At 36.4% G+C, this 27,925-nt stretch overlaps 1 long non-coding RNA gene across 1 annotated transcript; it reads left to right on the top strand.

Moving 5' to 3' along the window:
* Positions 1-24,866: 24,866 nt before the first annotated feature.
* On the top strand, positions 24,867-25,310 carry LOC129768151 (uncharacterized). Its single transcript, XR_008741637.1, has 2 exons — positions 24,867-25,005; positions 25,100-25,310. It is a non-coding gene; the product is annotated as an uncharacterized LOC129768151 (long non-coding RNA).
* The last annotated feature ends 2,615 nt before the right edge of the window (positions 25,311-27,925 follow it).

The raw sequence follows: 27,925 nt of genomic DNA, 5'->3' as shown, positions 1-27,925 counted from the left end.
GCATAGCCCGCAACTATAAAATTATAGGATCATACAAAATAGCTCTGTCGCTCACAGTTTACATGAGTTATTTTCAGAATATAGATTTCAGTGAAGAAGTTCAATGATATTAGTAAAAATATATGAAGCACTCTCAGGCTCAATCCGTTTATGGATAAATACGGAATACTCAGGATGGGCGGAAAGTTTTAAAATTCTTGAATACGGATCAGTTTTTATTTAATTTAGAATGTATCGGTGATTATATTTGAACAAATATTTATTTTTCGTGTCCACGTAGACATAGTCTATACCCCCACCTCCCTCACCGTGGACAAGCGTGGACATTTTCATACCCCCTACCCACCCTAAAATTGTCCACGTGGTATGTGGACAGACCCTTAGTTCAATGTTGCATCATCTTTTATTTCAGTTATCCACAATGATCTTACCTAACCCTGCGGATAATCGAGGCTCTACTGTAATTGGCTTGTTCGCTGTATTCCACATACGATGCAATGTTGCACGATTTTCCATTTTATGTTGTATACAAGCTGAAGCTGACAAAAGATGGATTCTAGTCAATCTTGCGTGCATGTTCTCTTTATTTTGGTAGATTTAATATCAAAGTGGTTTGACATTTAATACAGGTGCATTAGTTTTGCGTATCATGTGCTCAATTATTCAAACAGAGAAGATAATTGTCAGAATCACGATTTTTAGCTGAGAATTTGTAACAATTTCGTAAAGTTGGTTTGTCGTCTTTTTTACAAAATTGAACTCGGTGAAAAATCGAGCTGAAACAAACTGATACACACTATAAAAGCAACTATAAAAGGGTTTTAACTCAAAAAGCGATGTTCTGCTCTGACGGGGTCATTTATCATGATCTTCTGAGGAAAACAGAATAAACACTCGACAAAAAAAATTAGAGAAACAGCCAACAACAATTTTGAAGTTTCAACTTCCAAGTTTTGAAATATTTTACTTACACATTTATATCTGGGTGTGTGTAGATATAGTGAACAAAAATATCGAGAAGAAATAAGGAATGAAATTATGTGTGTTTTTCCGAGCTTTTTGTAGAAAAATACAATTTTTTGCTATTCAGTAAATCCATTTAACCCTTTCACGCACAGGGGAAATATGTTTCTCTTCTACAAAAATCCATATCGATTGTTCAATTATTATTGAATTGATATTTTTTTACTGTTTGTCAAAATGAAACGTATGTCCAAAGCAGCAAATGTGTTTCTGAACGAATAAAAAAAAAAGAACTGACTTAACATCGACAACATAGTGGATGTGTTATGTGCAATGTCCACTTGTACTTCACAAGTGAACGAAATTGTTTCGTAGAATACCATAACTAACTATCTATTTAACTGTTCTGATGATTTTTATGATGTTTTTTTTGTATTGCAAAGCAATAAATAAAATACTGATATAATAAACTTAACTTTTCGTTTATTTACTTTAATGGTCCACAGGAAAAAATATTCCCCATGAAATTATAGGAAACATATACACCCTCCTATGTTTTTCTGGTGGTATTCTCTTACTTTACACCCACAATGGCTAAAATATTGTGTTGTATTGGCATATTTTGTCTTGGACATCTTATGGTCCTGTAAGGGTTAACCTTATCATTTGCTTCATTTGAAGAAGTACAGCCCAATCACTCCTCCGGCATGAAAACCACACCAAACAGTAATTTTTGCGGATGCAATGGCGCGTCTTGAAGCACATGTGGGTTTGCATATGATTAATAATGCGGAAATGAGTCTCATCGCTGAAAATGATTTAGTGATAAAAACCATCATTTGCTTTAAGATTCGCCAGAGATCAAACGGAGAAATTCCGGCGCTTCATTCATATATTCAAGAGGCTTAAGTTCTTGAGTCAATTTGATCTTGTAAAGATATCGCCCAAGATATTTTCGCAATATACGCCACAATGAGGTTTGCGAGATGCCGAATTCTCGAGAACGCCGTGCAATTGATTAATTTGGGTCATTTCGAATTGATTCACTTGCGGCTGGGACGATTATTACGGTCGAAAATTGTTGCAACCAACGACTCCGAATTTCGGTAGTCTTTTTTTTTTTTTTTATTAATTATCGTGATGAAAATATTGATTTTGATTAACCTTTCGACATTGACAGATCATTAAAATGTTTCGAGGGTTCGTTCACACGAAGACACAAAACTGTCAAGTCGCTAATGGATGACACTTTGTTGTCATAAATTTGTTTTAATGAAATTTCAGATGATTCCCTATAAGCCACTCTAAGGATATTTTTCAGGAGTTCACGTTTTTTGGACAGATAATAATAATGAATAATAAACTGGAATCACCCGTTGAATTCGGTATCGAAATGGTGAATATGGATGGGCTTGGGCTTAGTATGAGCCATTGAAATGGGAGGTTTTTTTAACACTCCTATAATCGAGCATTGGTCTGTCAGACCGAGAAATCAATAATTCGTTCATTTCTCAGAAAATATCAACACTACCACTTTGCGATTCACTCTAGCTTCGTTATTCGTCGTTCGTCATCGTTTAGCGTATCGCATGTGTTGGTACAAAGGGGACGTGTGTCACTTTTTTAACACTTTCGGTCTGACACTCCAACGCGAGTATAGGAGTAACTTTTTTTGACAAGTGCCTTTTTTCATATTCTAGAATATTGTTGAACGAAATGTATAAATTAATGTTAGTGGCGTGGATTTCTTATTACATATAATGCATAAGATCATTACCGGACTATTCTTATTTGATTTCAGTCCCTTTTGTAACTGGATTGAACGGATCCATATATTAACTATTCGTAGATATATTCGTCGTTAGATTCATACGTTCAAAGGTAAAATATAAATGTTTGACTTTCGTATAGTTATTCGCTAAACATAATGGTCATACATATACACACTTGTGAAATAATTTCACTTGTGGAATAATTGTAAACAGTTCACTATAAACTAAATCGGTGGCTTATGGTAGTTTTTAACAGTTACAGTTTCGGGGATATTTTATTTATAATGGACAATATCGATAAGAAAACAAGAAAAAGAAAATGAAGTTCCTAGAAATCAATCCTTTTATATCATCTTTTTATGCCCCATCTAAAAAAGGCATCAATTCTTAGTTTACCAAGAAAACAGAGACAAAGAATATTAGAAATATACAAACTTTATATTCCAGAACCTTTATCATCTGGTAATTATCTAGAAGTTCGTTATACATCCTTCTCTTCGATAAAAGACTCGAAAAACACGCAACAACTGCATGAAATTTAAAAAATATGTTTGTTTCGAGCATGCAGTTATGCTATGTTCTGATTCTTACTCCAATAAAACCACAATCGATTAATACGTTTTTATGTTATTTTATAGCTCTATACACTTCCATGAATTAATTTCAGTTGCTTACTTTCAATAAATAAGAGTGAAAAATTCGAATTTCGTTATTTGTGTTGGAGTATCAAAAATCACTCTATTTTGAGGAGGCTGAATTAGATTGACTATTAAAACATAATAAAGACGAAGAAAACATATTTTTTTGGAGTTTTTTCATTCAATCATACCCTCTTCTTCAAAAAAAATGCCAATAAAGCCTGAAAAATACACAATAGCAACATTACAGAGAAGTTCAATTTTCGGTCTGTGACACCGTGCGCGAGTATACGTGTTATGATTTTGCACGCGAGTACAGGAGGGTTAAGAACGGAACATAAACGAAATGTATCAAAACAGCAGCGTTATGTGACCGTTGTGATCAACTGCATGCGATACAACAGAAAACAACATAATAATTTGAAATTCTATTTTGACTCTCTGAAATTCTATTCGAAGTATCATATTCCTTTGCGCTAAAAAGAATATGATGCTTAAAATTATGCGTAAATTGTTATTATTATAAGAAAGTGTACTGTTCTGAATCATATTCCGAACGCTTAAGGCATATGATGCAGAAAACAGATCTGAACTTTATGCACAGGTATTATTGTGTTGATATTTTTAATAAACTAGTTCAATATTTTTTTAAGCTTTCAACTTTGGTACCTGTTTGATTGAAAACATAAAAAAATCATCGAATAAAAGGTTTTTCAAATGAAGCGAATAAGAATCAAACTTCGGACACTAAATCAAATTTCGGACAGATTGAATTCAAATTTCGGACACTTTATTTCGTATTTTTTTGGGCGAAAATTACATTACACTTGATTATGTTTTATAGTCATCTGCGAAACAATTACCTAGCAATCATAGTAAACTGTTAACGATGATGAGAACTGATGAAACACGGGAGAAATTTAAATATTTATGAACGGTGTTTTCAGATTTTTGCCGATTATGTTATAATTCAAATGAAGTTTTCATATGAAATGATAGTGAAACCAAAGGATTACTATAAGGAGCAATTGTGATAACAGTTTTATAGTTATATCATCAGTACATAAGGCATTTCAAGATATTAGAACAAAGTGTCCGAAATATGATGTTGTCCGAAATATGATTCAGAACGGTATTAAATGTCAGTTTTTTTTCTCGCCGGAGATGACGTCGCATTTGAAGTGTACGCTGCTTAAGGGATTAACATCCAAACACATTAAAAATAATTTCTTTGCTCTTGTGAATTCCAATGATTTTATCACTTACTGTCATTGTTTCACAGCTGGCTAATTTAAAAAAGAATATAAATATTTTCGGATAATTAAGCTCTCGGAAAATTGTTGGAATCATTTTGTGAATTTATGTGTATTTGTTTCGTGAATTTGTTTCAAAGATATATCTGAACAATTACTGCTCATTCGTTTCATCAGTCAATTGTGCATTCAAACTCGCCCTAGCTACCATTGATTTGTTTTATATATAAACTACAATACTATATGTACACATGTCCTAAGCTGCCATAGCCAATGTATCTTTAAGGCTACGGTTGCCACTGTTCACGATATCATGATTGGCTTCCAGTTTACTTGCCAATCGCTTTGTAGCCGGTCACAACCGGTAGTGCCTTCTCCGATGCCTTGAACACTCGTTTGCCAACTCCTTCCTGAGAACGATTTCAATAAGTATAACTTGAACGATTCCTTTAGCTAGAATATGCCCACTCACCAATTTCTTGCCGAGTTTCTTCAGTCCACCGGCCTCGGTTTGTCCTAGCAGTACCAATGCTGCCAGAAGGACGATGGCGAAAAGCTTGTTGAAGTTCATGATGATCCTTTCTTGAGAACTTTGAAATGTTCGTGTATATTCAGAACGTTGATCACAGACAGACTACCACTCGCTCCCCAAAGAGATAGCTTTATATTCCTTTGCATCCTTCCGTTGCTTGCGCGGTAAAGTACCGCACGATCGCGTCGTAAGGAGACGGTGATTTTCCATTTGTTTGTGAACGCCTCGCCGAACGTGAGCTTATCGTTTCTCGGCGAATCATGAATGAATAGTGATACTACGGCTGAATGGTGGGAATCACAGATGTGGAGAAAGTTTCTGCCGCAGTTGAATAAACTACGCTACAACAACGGGTAAACTAGAATGGGTTACGTTGTGTCGGATGAATTCCGAAATTTATGGGGAATGATAGAATTGCGAACGATACACAATCGTTATCAATTGTTAAATAAGCGTATCACGTAAATTCGAACGACAATTTCGATGCATAGTAACAATGTGATAGCAATGTCTGCACCGTAAGATTATAATTTGAAGAATGTGGTCCTTTTTACTATCTCATTAAGTTTTAAATTATGTATTGATTTTTGAAACGATTCTTGGTTATATAACGCAACAGTAAAATCTAAAATGCATATGTGAACAATGTCACATACTCACTCACTTGAAACAAACGACGAGCAAGTAAAACAAAGGAACGTGAAGTTCACGTAAAGGAGTGATTGCACCTATGTGATGCATTTAAGCAAAATTGTTTCTCTTTCACGTTGGAAATATTTGGCCGGCTGAGTGTTTACAATTCATCCATCATTTTTCATGACTCGATTGCGCGAACGATTCGCAGTACTCTTTTTACCAAGGTGCTCAGCCCTCTAGAGATCTTTTTGGCTACAATAATATTAGAGTTTTTGAAACACAAAATTAAACAGAAATATCCAGAAGAAATATAGAGGTTCTTTTATTTGATAATATTTTTTCACGTGTGTCTGTCCTGTTCTTATATTCCCCTTTATTCCGCGCGGCGAATGAAGTGAATGAGGTGAAAACAAAGTTGCGTAGGTGTGACCGAGCATAACCCGAGAATGGTTCGTCCGATTTTGGTTGTCCTTATTTTGTTGTATAAACCCGCGTCAATGAAAGTCAATGAAAGAGAACTGATTTTTATGATTGTTTTTTTTTAATCATTGAAAATCGTACAACTAAATAACCCTATGATTTCTTACTACAAAAAAGTTTTTTGCATTGAACCACTCCGTACTGAAGAACTAAATTTGAACGAGTCAAAGAACCAATATTGACCAGTTGATTCAAGGTGAAATCGAGCAGAAATTATGCAACAGTGCAGAAGGTTTACGTTAGGTGTGTGTGATTCCCATCCCGGTCCATATGCTATTTCTCGATGAATTACACGCTCTGTTCACTCTCTGCTCTTTGTTATTATCCACAATAACCGCTTCCTGGCGATCCCGGTGATTCACTCGTACTTTGTCGCTACGACAAAGGTAACGAATATTGTCCAGTATATAAAAAGATTGCTTCCTAAAGGAAGACATCGTCATTTTGCAATCAGCGTTCGAATAGAAAGTACGCGTTGTACAATACTAAGCCAAATCACAATGAACTTCAACAAGCTATTAGCCATCGTCATCCTGGCAGCGCTGGTCCTGCTGGGTCAAACCGAGGCGGGAGGACTGAAGAAACTCGGCAAGAAATTGGTAAGTTAAGAGCTGAAAAATTATTCGATATGAAATACATTAATTTGATTATCGCTGTCGGTTTCAGGAAGGTGTTGGAAAACGAGTGTTCAAAGCATCGGAAAAAGCACTGCCGGTAGTGGCTGGCTACAAAGCGATCGGAAAATAATAAATAATAAAAAATTAAATAATAATACCCGGAAGCTATCTCAATGTAGGCTATTTGTACAGAGTATTAGAGTACCAGAATCAGTGCAGAAGTTCCTACTATTATGTACCTTTACACAAATGAACGTGGAATATAAAGTATGTTGCAGATTTTAACAAACGAGTTTAATCATGTCTTTCCTGAAAATGAAGCTTCTGACCATCGTCGTTTCGAACTTATCCCGATTCTCCGGAAACGCTAAAACTAGCTGTTATTTTGAATCATTCACAATAGTTCAGGTCATTTCCAACAAACTGATAATTACTATGTTTTCAAATTGGTTCTCTTGTATTTTAAGCCAGGCCAAAAATATTAACTTTATTCAAATTTGTTGAATTGTTTTAGTTTTTCTGTTGACTGTAAATTTAAATGTTCGTTTTCGGAAAAATATTGGCTTGTATTCTGCAGTCCAATATTGTCCAGCGAAAGAGAGAATGTTGAAATGAATTATCTCATCAATTGTAAGAATTAAAAGATAGGCTCAAGTACAAGTCTATTTTTTTTCTAATTTCAATTTTTCATTCAGTTATTTTCCACATTTTATTACTCGGCTTCTAGTGTGAATCATAAAATAAGTAAAAAAAACTTTTTAAGTTAAACAGTTTAATTTTGATTAAACATAATAATGTACTAAAAGCTAGAAAATTATTAGGCATATAACAGTTAGCAGTTATCACACCTCTCCTTCATTAGTCCAGGGCATTGATAAGACTAAAATAAAATCGTGGGACATATAATGAAGTCGCTAATTGTGAATAATGGAAATACAACGTGCCCCACGATTTTATTTTAGTCTTATCAATGCCCTGGACTAATGAAGGAGAGGTGTGATAACTGCTAACTGCTATTTGCCTAATTATTTTCTTGCTTTTAGTACATTATTATGTTTAATCAAAATTAAACCGTTTAACTTAAAAAGTTTTTTTTACTTATTTTATTTTCTAGTTTTTAGTACATTATCTATATTTTTAATACATTATCAATATTTCTCTACAATAAAACCATTGTACTGTATACTATCAGTCAAATAATTTCATTTGATACCGATATTGAGTGGATTGCAGGAAATACATAGTGTGTTCGTTCGTTTGATACACATATCTCAATCAACCCTTTTTTTTGAGATGATATGGAATCAGCTATTTTGTTGCGGCGGCCAAATTGGATTTTTCAAGATAAGCAGTTTTAAAATTTCAGCATAGATAAAAGTGTTTTATAAATTCGGTCAGTTCCTATTGGTCAAATTTCTTTTAATGTGGGACAACCCTACAGACATACAAATATTTCAAACTATATAAAACCGTGTAATAAATTACTTTGCTATTTTGTAATTGCGGCCATCTTAGATTTGGATTTTTTTTTATCCCATTTATTTATTTTATTTAAGGCTCATTAGCATTTTAGCTGTAACAGAGCCGAATTTTAATCGTGTACATGTCACATGGTTATCACATCTATAATTAGCACATTACACAGTTGCCATTCGCCAGTATTCCTTCCTTACCATTACATATGGTACATTCACACAGTAGCCATTTAGGCGTAAGAGTATTCTTTCTGTTCTTCCATTATCCAGTTGGACCACCGGACAGCGGAGATAGTTGATTGATCATTGTTGAGTTATTTATAGAACAGCAGCCCGATGTGTCTGGCAGAGCAGAGCAGTTGTATGAATGAATCGATCTAGTTTCGACCGTGGATCGATCTCCATCGCTGATGATTGTTGCGTGGACGTAGCTATTCTGTAACAACACAAAGATGGTCAATGAGGGCCCTGAGTTTTGAACTCACGATCGATCGCTTACTAAGCGAACGCGCAACCAATGTGGCTACGGAGACCCCCCAATTTGGATTTTTATGATCTATGATTTTGTGATCTATAATTCAAGCCGTTTCATTTGGTACCGATACTAATCGGGTTTTGAGAAAATATGTAGTCCGCTATTTTGTAGCGGCAGCCATATTGGATTTTCACTTTTCATGAATAACTGTGTTTTACTAGTCAAGCCCTTTCATTTGATACCTATATTAACGGGTTTTTGGCATAATATGTAGTCCGCCATTGTGTCATTTTGTAATAATCTTGGATTTTCATTTTTCATAAATTACCGTGTTCTACTAGTCAAGCCCTTTCATTTGATACCCATATTGATGGGGTTTTGGAAAATTGATAAGGTTTTGAGAAAATATGTAATCCGCCATTTTGTAGCGGCCGCCATCATGGATTTTCAAGATCAGAAAATACGCAGTTTTAAAATGACTACAGAGATAAAGAGTTTTTCGCTTCCAAATTTCAGATCAATCGGTCAACAGAAAGGGGGTCAATTTTCTATTATTGTGGGTCAGCGCTACAGGCAAACATGTATGTTACATACAAACAGATTACAGGGCAAGCTAAATAAAACCGTTTAAAAAACCACTGACGGTGGGCTCTACCTTTCGATGGAAGAAAGTTTTCGTTTAAACCTCATTCCAATTTTCTGAAATTTGAAGAGTAGTAATGGAATGTTGATGCGGTCAGATGCTTCACTGATGTCAGTGCAAAGAGTTTCTAGCTGTTGCCATAAATGCCAACAGATTATTCACAAATGAACGGCCTTTAAAAAAGCCATGTTGCATACACGTTATTCTATTCTTTACTTGTTGGAAGACTTTTTCATTCACTATTGCTCCGAATAGTTTAGGAATGCAAGAGATAATGACAATTCCACGATAATTATGTACGTCAGATTTAGCGCCTGATTTAAAGATAGGTACCAAGAAAGTTTGTTTCCATTTTTCTGGGAATATTCCAGTTTGTAATGACATATTGAAAATGCAATGTAAAGGAAGGGTGAGATCCTCAGCCAGGTTGTTCAGGTGCTATTCCGTCAGGTCCTAGTCTTTTCGTTCCGTCTAATTTCTTTAATGCATGTCATATCTCTTGTTGTAAAAGATAATTCACCGATACGTCATTTGGATATTCAGGTGAAAATGAAAAGTAGTCCCGATCGTGATTTTTTTCGGAAAATGTGGTATTTACATCCTTAAAGAAATTTACAAAGAGATTACAAATTTCGTTCGAAGAATTCCCCACATCTTAATCGAGATGCATCTACAATGGGAAGTTATTGCTTTTGAGCTTAGACTTTACGTAATAAAAAAATGTATATTCTTAACTATTTTTCCCTGATGGATGTTTTTTCGGCGATGTTTTTCAAATCGGTGAGCATTTCAATCTCTGGTACCAAGAATTGGAAGGTTTTTCGTTGGGTAAATTCGTTGGATCACACCCTGTTCAGTGACTGTAGGAAAATGAGCTCCGAAAAGTATATTCTGACAGTTTTTATCGTATCAATGTCGAGTCTAGAGTACTTTCAATAAACGTGCAAATTGAAACAGATCTAACCCTATTTCATTATTTTTACGTAGTAATATCTGATGATTTAATGTATTTATATCTTATCTATATTCTATTCTATAATAAATGTATCTGATAATTATGTAGTGTCTGATGAATCTAGAGTATCGAACGAGTCAAGAAATATGTATTTGGTGTGCAACTTCATTCTTTCAGGTTTTTTGTTTGTTTGTAGGAGAAACCTAGGATGAGTCCAGCCAATTTTTGATAAAGGGTGTGTCACATCAAATTGCATCACGGAAAAAACGCTGTAGAAATTCGCCCAGTAGACCGATCCTTTTGAAAATTTTAGACAGTAAAATAAAAACTATTAAACAACTTTCGGCATTTTCTTTTTATTCATACTTCGAGCCCAAGCCCGTATGCTCGCACCTTCCTCTTTACCCCGTCCATAAGGTTCTGTACAACGTCAGGTTGTAGTTTTTTTGAACAGAAATCCATTTTCTCTTGAAGTCCGCCTCCGATTTGACAACTTTTGGGTTCTTCCGGAGGGCCTGCTTCATAATCGCCCAATATTTTTCTGTCGCTTATTGGCGACATCCCGGACCGAATTTCTCGGATCACGTCTAAACTGCTTAACTACGCGCTTGTGATCTTTTTCACTGACGGAGCATCCATTTTTGCCGTTCTTCACCTTCCGGTCGATGGTTAGGTTCTCGAAGTATCGTTTTAGTACTCTGCTGACCGTGGATTAGACTATTCCCAGCATCTTACCGATGTCCCGATGTGACAACTCCGGATTCTCGAAATGAGTGCACAGGATTAATTCACGACGCTCTTTTTCGTTCGACGACATTTTTCCAAATTTACGAAAAATTGACAGTGAAGCATGGCCAACGTGATCTATACACTCTTATCTGATTTTAAAGCGAAAGCTGAAGATATAATTCCTAAAAATTAAATTTCTACATCGTTTTTTCCGTGATGCAATTTGATGTGACACACCCTTTACTCTGTTCTGAAGTACAGCGTATTCCACTCGAGGCGTTCTGCATCGATCGAAACAAATGGCAGTCGGAACGGGCAAGATCTGGTTTATAAGACGGGTGAGCCAGAATTTCCTATCCACTATTTTCCAAATAGTTTTTCACTCGAACAGCAATATGATGTCAAGCGTTATCATGATGGAACATCATCGACTCGTGTCTGATCGAATAATCTGCACGTTTTTCACCTTGTTGCTTGTAGAAGTCCCCATTGATCGTTGACCACGTTGTAGCAGCTCATAGTGGATCACACCCTTTTAATCCCACTGAATATTAAGCATTACATTTACACCGCGGATATTCGGCGTTGATGTTCCTGGTTGGGCAAGCTTCACATACGATCCTTTGTGTTTACGATTGTCGTAGTGAATCAATTTTTTGTCTCCGGTGACAATTCGATACAAAAAATGCGTTGAAGCAAAATTTTGGACAAGTGTAGAACATTTGAGTCGTTCAAAAATAGATTGTCTTTAAGAGACGAATGAACTCTCAGAGTTTAAAGTCTCTCTAATTCATTACCATTACCATAGATTGTCGAGTTACTTCCGATGATTATGCAAATTCTGTTTGCGTTTGTCACGAATCTTGATCGAGTAATGTCTCTAGTTCTTCATCATCAAATTTTGACGGTCCATCGAGATGTTTTTTGTATTTACTACTAAAATCAGCACTTTTAAATTGTCCAAAACATTCCCTACAAAATCTATCCGGTGGTAGAGAGTCACCAACTTCCATTAGCATTCGATGCGTTTCAGTTGTACGTTTCTTCCAATGGAACAGAAAAAAAATAACTTGTTGTGCTAAACTCACATACTTGTAGACAATATCTGATTGACAGATGTCAACACTTCACGATTCAGCCAAAATCAGCTGTCGACATTTTGCGTAAACGGTACGACTAAGGTACCACCAAATAAAAATGTTACAGCCTCTATAATTTATCTTTTAGATCCACTCTAGACAGCGAGCAGCCAACATCATTTTGTAAGGCTAAGGCTGAATTCGAAAGATATAAAATCTGCTACACGAAAGTTACAATCAAATCACACCAGAAATCTAACAAAAGAGTGAACTATTGAATTTCGCTCCTTCCTAAGATACTATGGGAAGTTTCTATGCCAATCAAATTCAATATTTGATTAAAAAACGCGATTGTTTCTTGAGCACCACCCACATTATTATCATCTTAACATTTTGCAGAAAGTCCCTTTCGAAAATTCGAAAGTCACTTTTTCCATACATTCATTGGCTCTCTAATGTACATAAAATGCAACATAGCAAAAATTAAAAGCTAACATTTAGTGATTTAACTATAGTAAATTTTCTCTAAAATAGTTGCACGTAATTTTCACAGCAGGAATTTTTTTTTCAATGGCAATCCGTTTTCCTCAGCCCAAGTAAAAACTTTATCGATTCCACATAAGGCTGTTTCATTAGAAATACGATTTTCGGACTTTCCATCTTCATCAACCTGATGTGGCTCCAAAACTGATGAAGCATTCGCTCACTCGGAAGTCTAGATCGATTTTTTATCATCGTAGAATGATGTGTTTGGATGCAAAACAACTCCACTCTCTTGTCATGCACGGTATTGTCTAGGTCCATCAATTTCCGCTGAATCGAAAGTATGCGTTCTCTTACAACCGACAACGGGATATCGGCATTTTCCATGACTTGACAATGGAATCAGCCGGTACCTCGTCCCAAGCCTTGGCCACCCTAAACATAGCATCCTTAATGTTGATTCGCTTAACCATATCATCTAACTCTCCTTGGCGTCCAAAAAGCTCAAGCATGAGCTTTTGCTTGTAGCTAGACTTCACCTTTTGGATACTATTTTGATCAATGGGTTGTAACAAGGCGATGAATATTTTTTTTCAATTTCCAAAACATAACTTCTTTCCCCAGGACGCGCCAGACAATTTCTGGCTACGACAATGCAATATACAAATAAATCAGTGCAAATAATAGTTATTATTCTTTTTGACGTAGAACTACGTCTTTCAGGAAGCGTGCCAAATAAAAAAACAGGTCACGTTTTTATGAAACAAAGTTAACGTTAATAACTATTTTCACTGTGAACGAATTCTCATGATTTGAGTTCCAATCGAATCGGAAATTATCTAAGATTTGTTTGATATGCTATACATTACAATTCGCTAATCTCTAAATGGTTTAAATTCATGAAAACTGGAAGAACTTCCTTTTTTCCCATACATTTGTTCTGCCGATTTGTGTGCTAACCCTACCCGTATTTCGAATGCTCATAACTCCAACATTTATTAACAGATCGGAAAGATGTTTGCATCAATTGATAGGAAATATTCCTACGCGTCTATCACAACTAACAAAATGTTATTTTTCATGAGATGAACAATTGAATAACTGTAAAATGTCAAGCGTTATCTAAACGCCCTAACTGCCAAGTTTTGATTAGCCCGATTTACGGTTTCCCCAACACAGACTTCAAAATCGTTTTGGTTGGGGGAATCCGCATCATCGGGAGTATTTTTATTCCCACCGTGCTGTGTTTCTCTAACACGGACTTCAAAATCAATGGGCATGGGGGAATCCGCTTCGCAAATACATGCAAGTCGGGGATATTTTTGGTGTTGAGTACTTGTCGTTGTGCAGACCTTTAAACTGAGGAGCCTAGGAAGATCGTCATTTCAGATACTAGAGGCGAATGAACTTTCGCGGTTCGAGAACTACGTAAACATGAGATATAATAATATGCAATAATTTCAGAGGGAAATGTAATGTACAATGATCGTTTGACGATTTTTCCGTTAAATATTTTGGTAGTCCTAGACATCATATCAAACGTAAAAGGACGTTCATCAAATTTATTTGTAACGAAAAACATAGTCTATTACCAAAATTTCTATGCATTCTAGAATAATATTCGAAGTGGTAAACTAATGGATTGCATAATATGATTACGTAGTTCTACGTCGAAAATTTGCGGTCGTGTCCTAGATACAACCCCTTACAATTTTTTAAATTTTTATTTTATTTTATTTTTTTATGATTCGATTATCCGGAGTGAAAAAAAAATAAACACTCCGGATAATCGAATCCGACCTGTATCACTATTGACATAATGCATAGAGCAAATGTATGAGAAAATGGATTTGTTTTCTCTTTCTTTCTGTTTCCAATTGAAACTCTTTAGGAAGTGGGAAATCGTATAGTATATCAAACAAATCTGGGAGAAAATCTTAATCGATCGGTCAACGTGGGAACCATTTCATAAAAACGTGACATTTGTAAGATTTGGAACTATTACTGAAAAATGTGACCCTATGTAAAGTACTCATTCTGAATGCGATCCAAGAATCGACCTAATTTTTGGGATTGAAAAAACTGATGTACTGCTTACAAACCATGAGTCATTGACTAAAATAAGTGGTAAATACGACGGGTAGAGTAGAACTTTACATTGAAGCGCATCCAAAGTTACATTGACGACTTTTGCAACACGCGGCTCAGCATTGTCGTGCATAAAGACGACTTCGTCATGAATTGTGGCGTATTGGTTGTGTTCTAACTCCTATGCTCGACCCGGAATATGACCAAAATGACTAAAAATGCTCTGTTCCGCGAGCCAAGGTTAATAGAGGCTCAAGAAACTTCGCATTATTCAATCTCAAACTTGTTATTTATTTATTAAACCTCCAGAGGACATAATTACAAACAGAAATATTTGTCTCAGAATATTGAGTACGAATAAAATGTGAGAACATTCATTAATTAACGCAAATTGTTATTTGCGAATAAACAGATTATATCACAAATTGTGGCCTCCCTTATTGATAATTACATGTGCTCTCATTTCAATTCAATTCCTGTTGATGGTATGGGTAAAGTGAGTGTAAGTTAGACGAACTGGGATCGGTGATATGTCAATTGAAGCGCGACGGAAGTCAATAATTGTCAATAAATGTCAATCAGTTTATGATGAATAAAAATTGATTTCTGATCAATGTAAAATAAATATTTATTAATTTCCATATATAGACAGTGATGAGCTAGCCATTATTCTTACTCTAGAAACGATAATACTCTATAAACAACAAAACTTCTAGAGAGACGATTTATCCAACGGCCTTATATCCTGTCACAACAGGCAACGCCTTTTCAGCAGCTTTGAAAACATTCTTGCCAATTTTTTCCTGCAATGAAAGTATAACAATAAGTCAATTATGAATTCCCCGAACAAAACAACGAAAAATATTACCAATTTTTTGCCAAACTTCCACTTGGGGGCGGCCTCAACGCCGGATAGCCCCATCAGCAGGAACACTGCCACCGAGAGGATGGTAAGCAACCGAATGAAGTTCATTTTGAGTTGGGGTGTGACGAGGAGCGAAGAATAGCTTGACTGATTCAATGTTTCTCAAGATGTGATGCTGCAGAGGGGCCCTGCTTGGTATTTATAACCACAGTTACAATCGCCAACGTAAACCAAGTGGAGCGCGTGAATCCCCGCCGTTAACAACACCGAGCATTATCAATGCATGCTTTTGTGCGGCGAGAGAGAAAGTTTGCACGCCTTCCCTCCGAAAAATCCCCTTTCTGTCGTGGGTTTAGGTGTTTTCGGCTCCGTGCCAATCATACGAGGAACAATGAGATGATTCTTTACAGGATACTACTTTTTTTGACAGAACAAATAACAGTTCACGAGAAGAAGAATTTAGAGAATTTTGTTTTTGTTGTGAGGCGAATAAAACGACACCACCAATTGGAGGTTTAATATAAATGATTTACGTCGAATTCAAATTCGCTCTTGATCTTAAGACTTGGGAATAAAAAATCAAATTTACTTATGAAAGTTAGGTACCAAACCAGGTATTTTTGTTGAACTTGGATAGATTCATGGTTTTGAAAATATCTGCCCCATACCCCACTACCCGTCGCCAGTAAAACTCCTGCCCCGTACAAAATGAACAAAATTTAAAGATATCCCCACCCTGCTCGGGAGCTATTTCCAGTACAGATGTACTACCAAATTTCATATATTTGGAATATACACCATATTCCAAATAGAGAATCATTCTACAGTTTGTGACTGAAACTCGGAAGTGGTAGATTGGCAAAGCCAGCAGATCCTAAATTAAATAATTTGGTGGCAGAGAAGTGCTCGAGAAAATTGTGCGAAACTTTCAATATTTCGGAACTAAGGCCTGTTGAAGAAAGTGGATGGAACTGCAATTGAACTGAAGGATTCACGCGGAAATGAAATGACAGCCAAACAGGATGTCATTTAATTTCATCTTGCAAAGTATGATAGACCGTGTGTTAAGAAAAGTCCGTGTAACGGCCTATGTTAAGGAGGAAAACTGAAAAATGGTCTTACAATAATCACAATATCCACTATTGTATATCTGTCACATTGAACTATGGAGAATGAAACGAGTTTTGAAACCCCAACAAGAGTTTCGTCACCTGGTTTTCACGTGTTCAACCTTTACTCTTTATATCTTTTTTGACGTAGGACTACGTCTTACATTACAATCAGAAAACAGGTCTCGTTTTTATGAAACAAAGTTAACGTTAATAACCATTTTTGCTGCGAACGGATTTTAACGATTTGCATACCAATTGAATTGGAAATTTTCTAAGATTTGTTTGATTTGCTATACATTACAATCCTATAGTCTGTATGTTCTTCTTCTTCTTCAATGGCACTAACGTTCCTAGAGGAACTTCGCCGTCTCAACGTAGTATTACTTGCGTCATTTTTATTAGTACTTAGTTGAGATTTCTATGCCAAATAACACGCCTTGAATGCATTCTGAGTGGCAAGCTCTAGAATACGCGTGATCACAGTGCAAGTCGGAGGAAATTTCTTTGACGAAAAATTCCCCCGACCATAACGGGAATCGAACCCAAACACCCGGCATGTTAGTTATGACGCTAACCACTCGGCCAAGGGAGCACCCCATAGTCTGTATGTATATGATTTAAATTGGAAGCCTTCCCATTTCTCCATACATTTGTTCTGTCCATTTGTGTGCTTCCCGAACAGAGCTGTCAATTACGGGCAACTTATGCAGCCGCTAGAATAGAAACAACGAAGGGGGATAGCGAAGAGAGAATATTTGCGAAGTAAGCTCCACCCTTGCCTCGCTCCATTCTGCTCGTTTAGTGTTTTATGTGCCCCCTTGAGCTGTGAACGCTAGCGAATATTTCACTTGAAGTGTATCTGGAATTGCAATTAACACATACATCCGAGCCATGGCAAAGCAGGCGAAGAAAGAGAAGAGTGCAAATGATTATAGGTCGCTTCTAGCTATCAGTGTTTGGCTTTGTGTGTGTTGCTTGTTTTCGTTGCGCGAAACTTTGAACTTCCTAGAATTAGAAATAAAAATTCCTGTACATGTGTGGTGAATCACACCATTGAGGGATGTGGCGGTTCCTTCGGCTGAAGGAGGCCAGGATGATAGCTCAGGATACGGAATGCGGCTTGTTTGGAGAATGGAAAAACACTTGGAAACTTCTAATTAAACACTTGGAATACTTCAATTTATTGGCGATGTAACTCTTACATATTGGATATGGAATGGTAAAAGTAGTGATCCCCGATAATCGTTCGATTAATCGATTAATCGAATACTTCCTACAGAAATCGAATATTAATCGAACGAATACTGCGCAGCCAATAATCGGAGTGAACGAATAATTTACGTCGATTAATCGATCCAAACCCAGAGAAAAAAAAACGTACGGCCGCTGCAGTTTTATCCTGAAAATCAATCATAATCTTTGACGCTCCCCTAACTGGTAAACGAAGCTTAATGCCGTCAACGCGAATTGAGCTTCGATTACGAGTTTAGGGGAGTGTAAAAGATAATAATTGATTTTCAGGTGTGATGAACACTTTTTTGATTCCAGATGGCTTTCTAGCAAATATTATAAAAATATTAGTCTAACGAATTCGTTCTCCCAGAGCGACGTTTATCGATTAATCGATTATTTGGGGCGATTAATCGTATCGAATAACAAACTGCTGAAAAGTATTCGATTAGCTGATGTACGACTAATTTCAAAAAACGGGGATCACTAGGTAAAAGTATTTGGTAGGGATCTTCTCGTATGCTATTTCGTTGTATTCGTTCGGCTCAAGTTATTTGCGCATTTTGTTATTGTGTTGGTTATGGTTGTGAAGGGTAGGGTTGGAAAAGGAGAGTTACTTCATTTGATTCTTGCTCCTCTTTCGCGCTGTCGGTCGCGAACATTGTGAATAGCACACCTTCGATACTTTTAGTTGCCATTCGCATTTGCTCTCGAGCGCATCGACTCTGTTCTGATGCAACAAGCTCCTAGCTTTGTTGACGGTTTTGACCGAGAGTCGAGAAACGATTTTTCATAAACGGTCATTCTCGGGATGTTTCATTTTTATCGCTGCAACTGTGTGCATCTGTTAGACGCGTGTTTGATGCTTGTTGAATGGCGATGCACGAAAGATGCCTCTTGTTAAATACTCATTGTAATGCGTACATTGATATAACGAAACAAATTGCGATATAGAACCAATTAGTGTATTGTTCTCGCAAAGGCAAGAAAGAATCGTTGATTCTCTAAATGATTCTACAAAACCACGCAAGCCGTTAAACCTTTTCAGGGTCCCCGGAACTTTTTATTAAAGAGTTATTTAAGAAATTTTGACGTATTCGCAAATAATATCCGAAATGATTAACCTACAAATTAAAAAAAAAGATTGCGTAGTCCTACGTTCTAAGCGGTCGTATCTCGGATACATCCCCTCGATTGTTTTTTTTTTATGTTTTTATTCGCTTTCAGAAATCTTTTAGATGTAATAATTAATTAATCTCGTAGATAGTTTCTGTCATCATAATTGTTATCATCCTTTGCATGCAACGAGTGTGTCAACTCCCCCATTCTATCGCATTCTACATATGAAAAAGTTCAATGTATTTTTTTCTCCTGGGTTGCCTTCTTCTTATTTACTAACCTCGCTCTCAACATGGCTCTCAAAAAACATTATAAACCGATAATCCTTCGTAGTTCGAATACAAAAAAAAATCAAATTATTTTCAGACTATGGGTCATAAGACACATTCCAGCGTGACGTGACAACGTTTTGACTCACTAAAAACAGATTTTCTCGTTTTCATGTATAAATCATATGATTTACAAAAAGTAAACGATGTCAAAGTAAAATTAAGAAAATTTCCTACAAAAATCTTCAGTTGGAAAATATTTCATAGTTGAATTCGTTGCCAGTCCAATACTTTTGTGACATGACCTGACTTCTTGCGGTTCCTGACTCTTGATCATTAATATTGTATTTTCAGTTCCGTTTAATGATTTGATTTCCATGATTTGTCAAAAAAAGATGAACGCGAATTTCTGTATATCATCTACAGTATGGGTTTTCCATATTTTTTTGGTCATTATTACTAGTATCAGCAAACCAAAAATTGAAACAAGAATATATTCTATATTGTGGAATCTACGTTCACCTATTGTTGATAAATCCTACAACAAAGTTCATGTGTATGTTTTAAAACGGAACTGTAATTAATTATTTTAATAATTGATGTTTAACAGTTGTTGTCACATTACGCTGGAATGGGTCGTATACCTTTCGTGACGTGACAACAACTTCTTGAGAGAGTTAATACTCCTCCATTTGTGGACCTAATTTTGTAGGTTGTTGACCCTCATTATTTGCTAAGAGAAACCCGAGTATAAAAATGGTTGAACTTAAGTTCATCTGTTCAACTAAAAAAATCGAGTTCAAAGAAAGAACTTTAAATGGTGATATCGATCCACAAGGCATTTGTATTCGAGCAGTGATTATATCATCATACAGTATCAATAATTATACAAACGTTCCTCTTTATTTCAACGGCTATCCAAACAAATCTAATTGGAATCGTTTTCTTGTAATGTAAATTATCAAACTGTTATTTTGCGTTGTGTTTTTTCTTGTTTAGCTATGAGAGTCATTGCGATTTTAGCCACTTGGTGGTATTGTCTAGGTTACGCTCTCTCCAGGTTAGCTTGAAGAATCTATAAATGTGTTGAGTGATTCATAAGGGGCTGTCCACATACCACGTGGACAAGTTTAGGGGGGAGTAGGGGGTAAGACAATGTCCACGCTTATCCGCGGAGAGGAAGGAGGGAGTATAGATCGAGTCCACGTGGACAGGAAGAATATTTTTTTTAAATACAACCACCAGTGTTATGATAAAAATATACGTGGAATTAGGTAGCTGATTCGGAATATTTCAGGAGGTGACGGAGGATCATATTTGGTGAAAAAATTCTACGTATTTGGTCTATTCTCAACTAGAGCTATTGAACTTTTCTTGAGTCCAATTTTATGTCTTGAACTGACACTAATTTAGAAAGTACGCTACTTAAAATAATTATGCTACTCATTTGAAAGATAAGAAAATTTTACGTAGAATGCAGTTGTAAAACATTTGAATAATTGGACCCAAGTAACTTTTAGAGGTAAAGATAAAACTTAAATTTTTGTGCTTTTATAGGTTTTTATAAATTTTCCAAAAATGCATGATAAATTGGATTGTTTCTATCAACCAAATTGAAGCTGTCCAACCATTCTACAATTCTTTCCTTGATACTACACTGTTATCCTTCTTTTTATCTTGTAAAAATTCAAATGATTCACAACATAATCTATGCACAATTTTCTCAAATGAAAGCAACCGAATCGTGCTAAGCAGCGTAATTTTTTAACTTAAGTCAGTTGAAGGCAAAAAAACGATCCCAAAGAAAAAGTTCAATCATTCTTTCGTAGATGAGATTTGACCATAAGCGTGGAGAATTTTTTCAACAAATACGATCCTCTATCACCTGAAATAATTTGGATCAGCTACCTAACAACTTGTATAAAACTATATTTCAAACAGATATAATAGTTTTCGATATTCTATTTAATTTATGAGAAAGTTTTCTCAGCAGTTTAACCCATTAGCGACCAAGCTGTAAAAATTATTTTTTTTAATGAACTCCATTGGTGTAATTTTGATCATTGGCGTTACAGAAACCCAAATCTTCAAGAATTTTTTTTTCATCCTCCCGTTTTCCGGAAAATGACAAAAAATCGCCAAACAAAAACATTGGCTAAAACCTACATTTATGATCCTGTAGGAGGTTCAATACAATGGTTTCTTTTCTACATCACAATGTGTGTTCTTTTATCGAAGTAATACTGTAAGAAAGTTTACATATTTTTTATTAGGTTATGTGAGGTTATGTATTTTTGGCACATAGTTGCTTTAATCCGAATTTATTGTCCAATAAAGAATGCAATGCGACATCGAAAGTTTTTAATGATTTTTGAAACGCTATAACTCTGTTATAAATAATGCATTTGTCAAAGCAACAACTGGACCTTGTACAGAATATTTTCAAGTTTGCAGTGGGCAGATTTGATCATCGATTTGCGGTGCGTTCATTATGTCATGAAATATTCATGATTCAAAATTAAAGGATAAACGGATCATTCGATAGAGAATACCTCTGTAGAAAATAGTTCTACTGAAACTTTCTATGAATCAAATAAAAAAGCGAAATAATCAGGTTGATTAGATTGTTATTGTGAATATATTTTTAAAATTTACAGAAACTTTGAAAGCATACGTTTGACCTTTTCTTGCAACTTTTCGAGTTTATGAAGCGCACTAAAACAAACAGAAAAATTTTAAATGCATAGATTTTTTTATCAATTAAAAAGAATTCCAAGAAAAGAAAAGATGGAATAGATACCATGCACTGATATCTAAAGATCTTCATTTGATAAAGGATTGAGGGGTAAAGGGTCGAAATTCCTAAGCGATGTCGAAACGCCTGTACTTTCGATATAAATCATGACATGAAGACAAAAAATTCACCATATTCAAACTACAAATTTCTGGTTTATGGATATATATTTTAGTTTAATGTGTATATGCATAGCAGGTAAAAATCACATTATTTTACAGAATATATTGATTTCGCGCGTAGCTTAGTCATTTTCTCATATTGTAAAATTTCTCAGCACGCAGCAGATTATAGTTTTTTAGTATAGTTTTTATAGTCATATTTATTTCAAATCAATAATATTCAAATTCAGAGGGGAAAATAGCATAAGTTATGACACAAAAAGATTCTGATTGAATCATTGAAATGAATTGTACTCAATTCAGATTAATGAAGAAAAATCACAGGAATCATCAGCTTGCTGGTGCGTTGGAGTCTGGGCGGGTGGAGCAGCTCTGCTTGCGAGTGGCGAGTCTCTGTGGTGGCATTTCCGGGGAGTGGATGAGCCTGAAACTATTGAGAGCCAGAGCAGAGGGTCAAATAGATATTTATTACTATTATTTGTAAGGAAAATATCCTGACCAACGATATCCCTTATCGTATTTTATAGTTGCTGAATTCGGTAGAATTCTTTTGCGACTGCACAATATTTTCTTCTGTATCAATCAGGATGATTTTGACATTTCTCTTTTCGTTTCTCTAAAGCTTTGGACCCTCTTCTCTGGTTCTCGATAGTTTTGGGTGCTTGTTGGACATTCTATTGTAGAGATCCGCCATTCGCGGGTGGAGTTGTTCCGACTGTCTCGCATTTTGACGCATTGGTCGGCTGATGATTCTAATATGATGGTTCTATTACTGTTATACATGGTTATTAGGCAAAGAAAGAAATGGATAAACACCTAATCACATCACTCACCACAGTGATTTAGTTTTCACCGTGGGATAGCGTTCGTGATCAGGCTCAGTGTTATTCGAGCAAAGTAGTGTAGATGAATCGTATTGAGAAATGGTCTTAAACATCAACTATTAAGCTTGATTTTCTATTTTGAATTTTACACTTGGAATCTAAGATTTTGGTTTTCTGGTTTCAGTTTTTGAATTGAAGAATCTTCTTCAAATCCCATTTCGCCGAATAGTCGAGAGTTCGCGTTTTTAGAATCACATCACTTACCGCAGTGAATCCTGATTTTTCTTAACCATTCCCACTAACAACTATCCCTTCCTTGATAAACGCTAGGGAACCACGCTATAGAGGCGACCCTTCTGGCCTTCGGGCGGCGAATATCATACTAACATTCCTTCTTTTCCCATGGTGACTGTAAGAACGTGGCCGGCGTGGTTATTGACAATTTAAAGTTTGAATCACCGGAAATTGCACAACGAGAATGATTTGCTAGTCCCAAGCGTCATTCTGTGTGTTATTTGTGTAATTTGGTTGGTTCAGGTCAATCACAGAGAGCAACTACGAATTGTACAGTCTACCCAAGCTCTGATCAACTAAAAAAATTCTCTATTTTGTAACGTGACAACGCTTCAAAATACCTGTTTATCAAATGCTTGTTTCTCATAAATTACAAAATTAAACCTAGGTTTACCTACGGCTCATCAAACAAGTAACCAATCATCCATTCAATGGTATATAGACATTGAAGTTTGGTTATGCGAGTGCGGTGATATCTCAAGAAACATAAAAATAGTGAAAACCTAAAATATTTTAAATGTGTAAGTACAGTAAGTACTATGCTTTTATTATGTACTTTCGTAAACCCTCTCAAAGGTTGGTGCATAAAAATCAAATTCTTTTCATTTTATGCTATGACTAGTCCTTATTCAAATAACGTTTTCAATTTTGTCCTAAAACTATTTTTGAAATTTGGTTCTTTGGTGCATAACCTCATGGAATGGATCTTAAACGTCGATCTAGAACCGAGCATTTATTACTATTTATTACTACTATTGTTTCTATCTCGGGCATGAAATTTGAGTTGAATCGTAAGTATTGATATATCTTTAAAAAATCGGTGTGAACAAATCCTCACTTACTTATAAATACAATACCAGAGTGGAAAAAGTTTCCATATTAATATGATCAACGTTCTGAGAAGAAAATCCAGCTCTTCGATTCCACAAAAATTCGATTCGATATCATATTGGTCACATTTTATATCTTCTTTTTCGAGACTCGACCTAACTTGTGATCTCTGCTGCAGGATAAACTATCATCGCAACTAACTCGTATCCTCAACAGTAGCATTGATGTAAAAGTTTTAGTACATTACTGTTACTTACAAAGTAAGATTTCTGTGCACTTAAACCAAATTAGCTCGCATCTTGTGTAGTTCAAATTTTCCCTACGTTCAAATCTGCTTAATCAGCAGTGCTTGAAGGTAGATTATAGGTAGATTATTTCATCAACAGTGACAAGCCGTTAAAACGATTGAGACTCATATCACAATCTCATTCACGCAGACGGCGTGGAAAAGGGGATTTATACAAACAGGGATCACAGCTTCCACCGCAATCACATACCTCATGGGGGATCTACCGGCGTTCGCATGGACCGTCATGTTATAAATACTGTCCTGCCGTCTCTCTCGCAGCATCACAAATCATCCAGCTCTCGCTTGATCAAGCTCGTCCAACGAATCAACTATCCGCGAGGAACACAGCTTCGACCACAACATGAACATTAAACGATGGTTTCTTCTCGTGCTGTTAGCCGCGCTGCTGCTTATCGGACAATCTCAGGCTGCCCCCAGGTGGAAATTCGGCAAGAAGCTGGTAACATTCTTGCTCTTAAAAATCTGTTCACAGTGTCCTATAATTTATGTTTTATTTTTGGTATCTTCGCAGGAAAAAATCGGGAAGAATGTGTTCAGGGCTGCCCAGAAGGCACTGCCAGTCGTGGTCGGATACAAAGCCCTAGGATGAAGCACGGTGTCTGACACATGAGCGTGAGGACTTCAAATTGTGATATTTACTTAAGTTATTAAGTTAGGCTGGTTCAATTTTCGAATGATGCATTTAAATAAAATTTACAAATTGAATATAGTTTTCCTGAAAACTCGGTTTTAAAACAGCAAAACCTTTTTTGTGTGAAATACATTTTATGGGAACCTTACCTTTCTCATTCATTCATTTTTTCTACGCACGGTTTTTTAAAAATAATATACAGTAGATCCCCGATTATCCGCGGAATAGTCGGGCTAGCTCACCGCGGATAACGCTGTAAATGACTAAAAATGAGTTCCAAACACAAAAAAAAAGATATTTCGGCATGCAAACTATGTTTTATCAATACATGAATCATTAACCATTAACCGCACCGCGGATCATCCACTCGCGGATAATCGGGGTTCCACTGTATTGACTTTGATATATTTTGAGCGATAGGTTGCATATGCGTTAGGCGCATATATAAATGTACGAAATGAATGGCGCTGCAAGGGCAAAGTGGTATACATTTACTTCAGGTATGCTAGTTTTTGACGTAGAACTACGTCTTTCGTTAAGTGTGCCAAATCAGAAAACAGGTCACGTTTTTATGAAATAAAGTTAACGTTGATAACTATTTTTGCCACGAACGGATTTTGGCGATTTACATATTAAACGAATCGGAAATGTCGTAAGATTTGTTTATTATGCTATACATTAGAATCCCCTGGTTTGTAAATGGTTAAAATTCATGAAAACTTTAAGCGTTTCCATTTTCCCATACATTTGTTCTGTCCATTTGTGTGCTTTCCCGAACAGAGCCGTCAATAACGAGCAACTTATCGACGACCAACGAAGGGGAAATCGTAGGATTTGAAGTCTCCGTGAAAAAAGGAAAAGTAGAAGAATGAAGGGGAATACTTGCCTAGAGTATAAACAGTGGATCTCGCTGAGGCAAACTTTCATTCGGCATCGGACTGTTGAGCAATCCAGTTCACTTTGCTTTCGCTGCGCTTCGATCTAAGATTGGACCCCACCAGTGGTAATCCAACTTGGATATCGCTTTTTCTGTTCGTTTTTCGCGTTATTCGTGTCGTGTGTTTTTCTTCTCGCGTCATAAATTGGACGCTTCGCCTAGTGTGTGATGAACAAGAAGAAAAGGAAGGCAGGCTCGAACCCTGCAAAAAACGAACGCATTGCCAGGGGTAATAAAATTTCGAGGCAAGCTTTATCTAATTATGCACGCGATGTTGGTGCAGCGAAAAGCGCTCGCATTGAATCGAGTCTTCGCGAGTGTGACACCGCATCGAACAACAGCGAAGTAGGCGTTTTCGGCGCGTCGGTCGAAGATGTCGACGCCGTTATCCAGGCAGCAACCAAAATCAAGCTCTCCGCGCTGGTGGTGATGGCGGTCGCTCTTGACAAACTCATAATTCAGTCTTTTTCCAAGCAGTCAGCATTGTTTGTTTTCCGTCATCATAAGGGCTTCTTTGGTGTCTTTGAGAATGCATCAATGCTTTAAACTGACGCTATGGCGGAGCAGGCGTTAAGGTTAAAAAAAATATTTGGAGAATACCAAAAAATTATTTGGGAAATACCAAGCATCTTGAATGTTTTACTGGAATGTCATAAGTTATTTAGGTTCGCGTGCCAGTCGCAAAACTGCCTCCAACTAGGATTGCATCTGCGCTAATATTGATCATAATGAAGCATTGCTACTGTTTTCGAGGTTGTTGATATTAACAAAAAGAGTTTATTTCGCTTGTTTAGTCACCAAGAAAGTAAGTGTCGTTGTGGAATTTCTTATGTGATTTGGTTTCGCTTACCAGTAACAAAACTTCCTCCACTAAGGGTGACAGCTGCGCTTCTCTCGAGCATGAGAAAGTAATGTAACTTTTTTCGAGGTCAGTAATATTAAGAGCCCCCGCAGACTGCAGACTGATTTGTCGGCAAATAGTTTGGTCGGCTTCTTAATCAATACGGAGAGGTATGCATGTGCGCACATTACGCCGATTCAGTTGGGTCGGTTTTTGCACCAGAAGGCCGACCCGACCAAACTGTTGGTTGACAGAAAGTCTGAGTGTGATGAGAAGTGTTTATATTCCTATTCAAGCCACCAATGTATGGGTCTGTATGCGATTCCTCTGAGGCAATACTAAATAACATTGTTTCCGCAGTGGGATTTGAACGGTTTGCGCACTTGAAAAGTCGGACAGGAACTACGAGAACTGATTTTAACCACTACACTTTTTAATCACATGATTCAAAATGATATATATTTACGAAAACTTTTATTTGACTACGAATACAGATACGTTTCAAGCGGTCCACTTTGGCCAACTAGTTACTTGTTTCCGTATTGATAGATATGGGAATTAAGTACAAATAGAGATTCATCTGAATTGATTTCTGTCTCTCTATCGAGATCAGTTTCTCTCCTATCTGAAGCTTAATTATAGCAGATGCAAGTTGATTCTAGTGAGATGACTACATATAAGTTCATTACTGTTGTAGGGTTTTTTGATCATGAAAGTTTCGTTGCGAAAACTCTTAATATTCTAGGGTTGCTCCAACATATGCCGGCTCCTGTTGAAAGGATACACCTTTCAACCGACATATCTGCGACAAGTGGGATGATGGGATGATGATGCTTCCTTATCCTCCGGAGACTGTTATCCGTCTGGTATTATCCCCACATCATGGTTGGGCCATCGGACTCTGACGAGTTTTGTTCGGTTCGGCTGC

The sequence above is a fragment of the Toxorhynchites rutilus genome, chromosome 1 (assembly GCF_029784135.1).
Source record: "Toxorhynchites rutilus septentrionalis strain SRP chromosome 1, ASM2978413v1, whole genome shotgun sequence".
In the NCBI taxonomy this organism is placed as follows: Eukaryota; Metazoa; Arthropoda; class Insecta; order Diptera; family Culicidae; genus Toxorhynchites; species Toxorhynchites rutilus.
The sequence above is the reverse complement of the archived record's forward strand: the minus strand, read 5'-3'. Positions and strand labels throughout refer to the sequence as shown.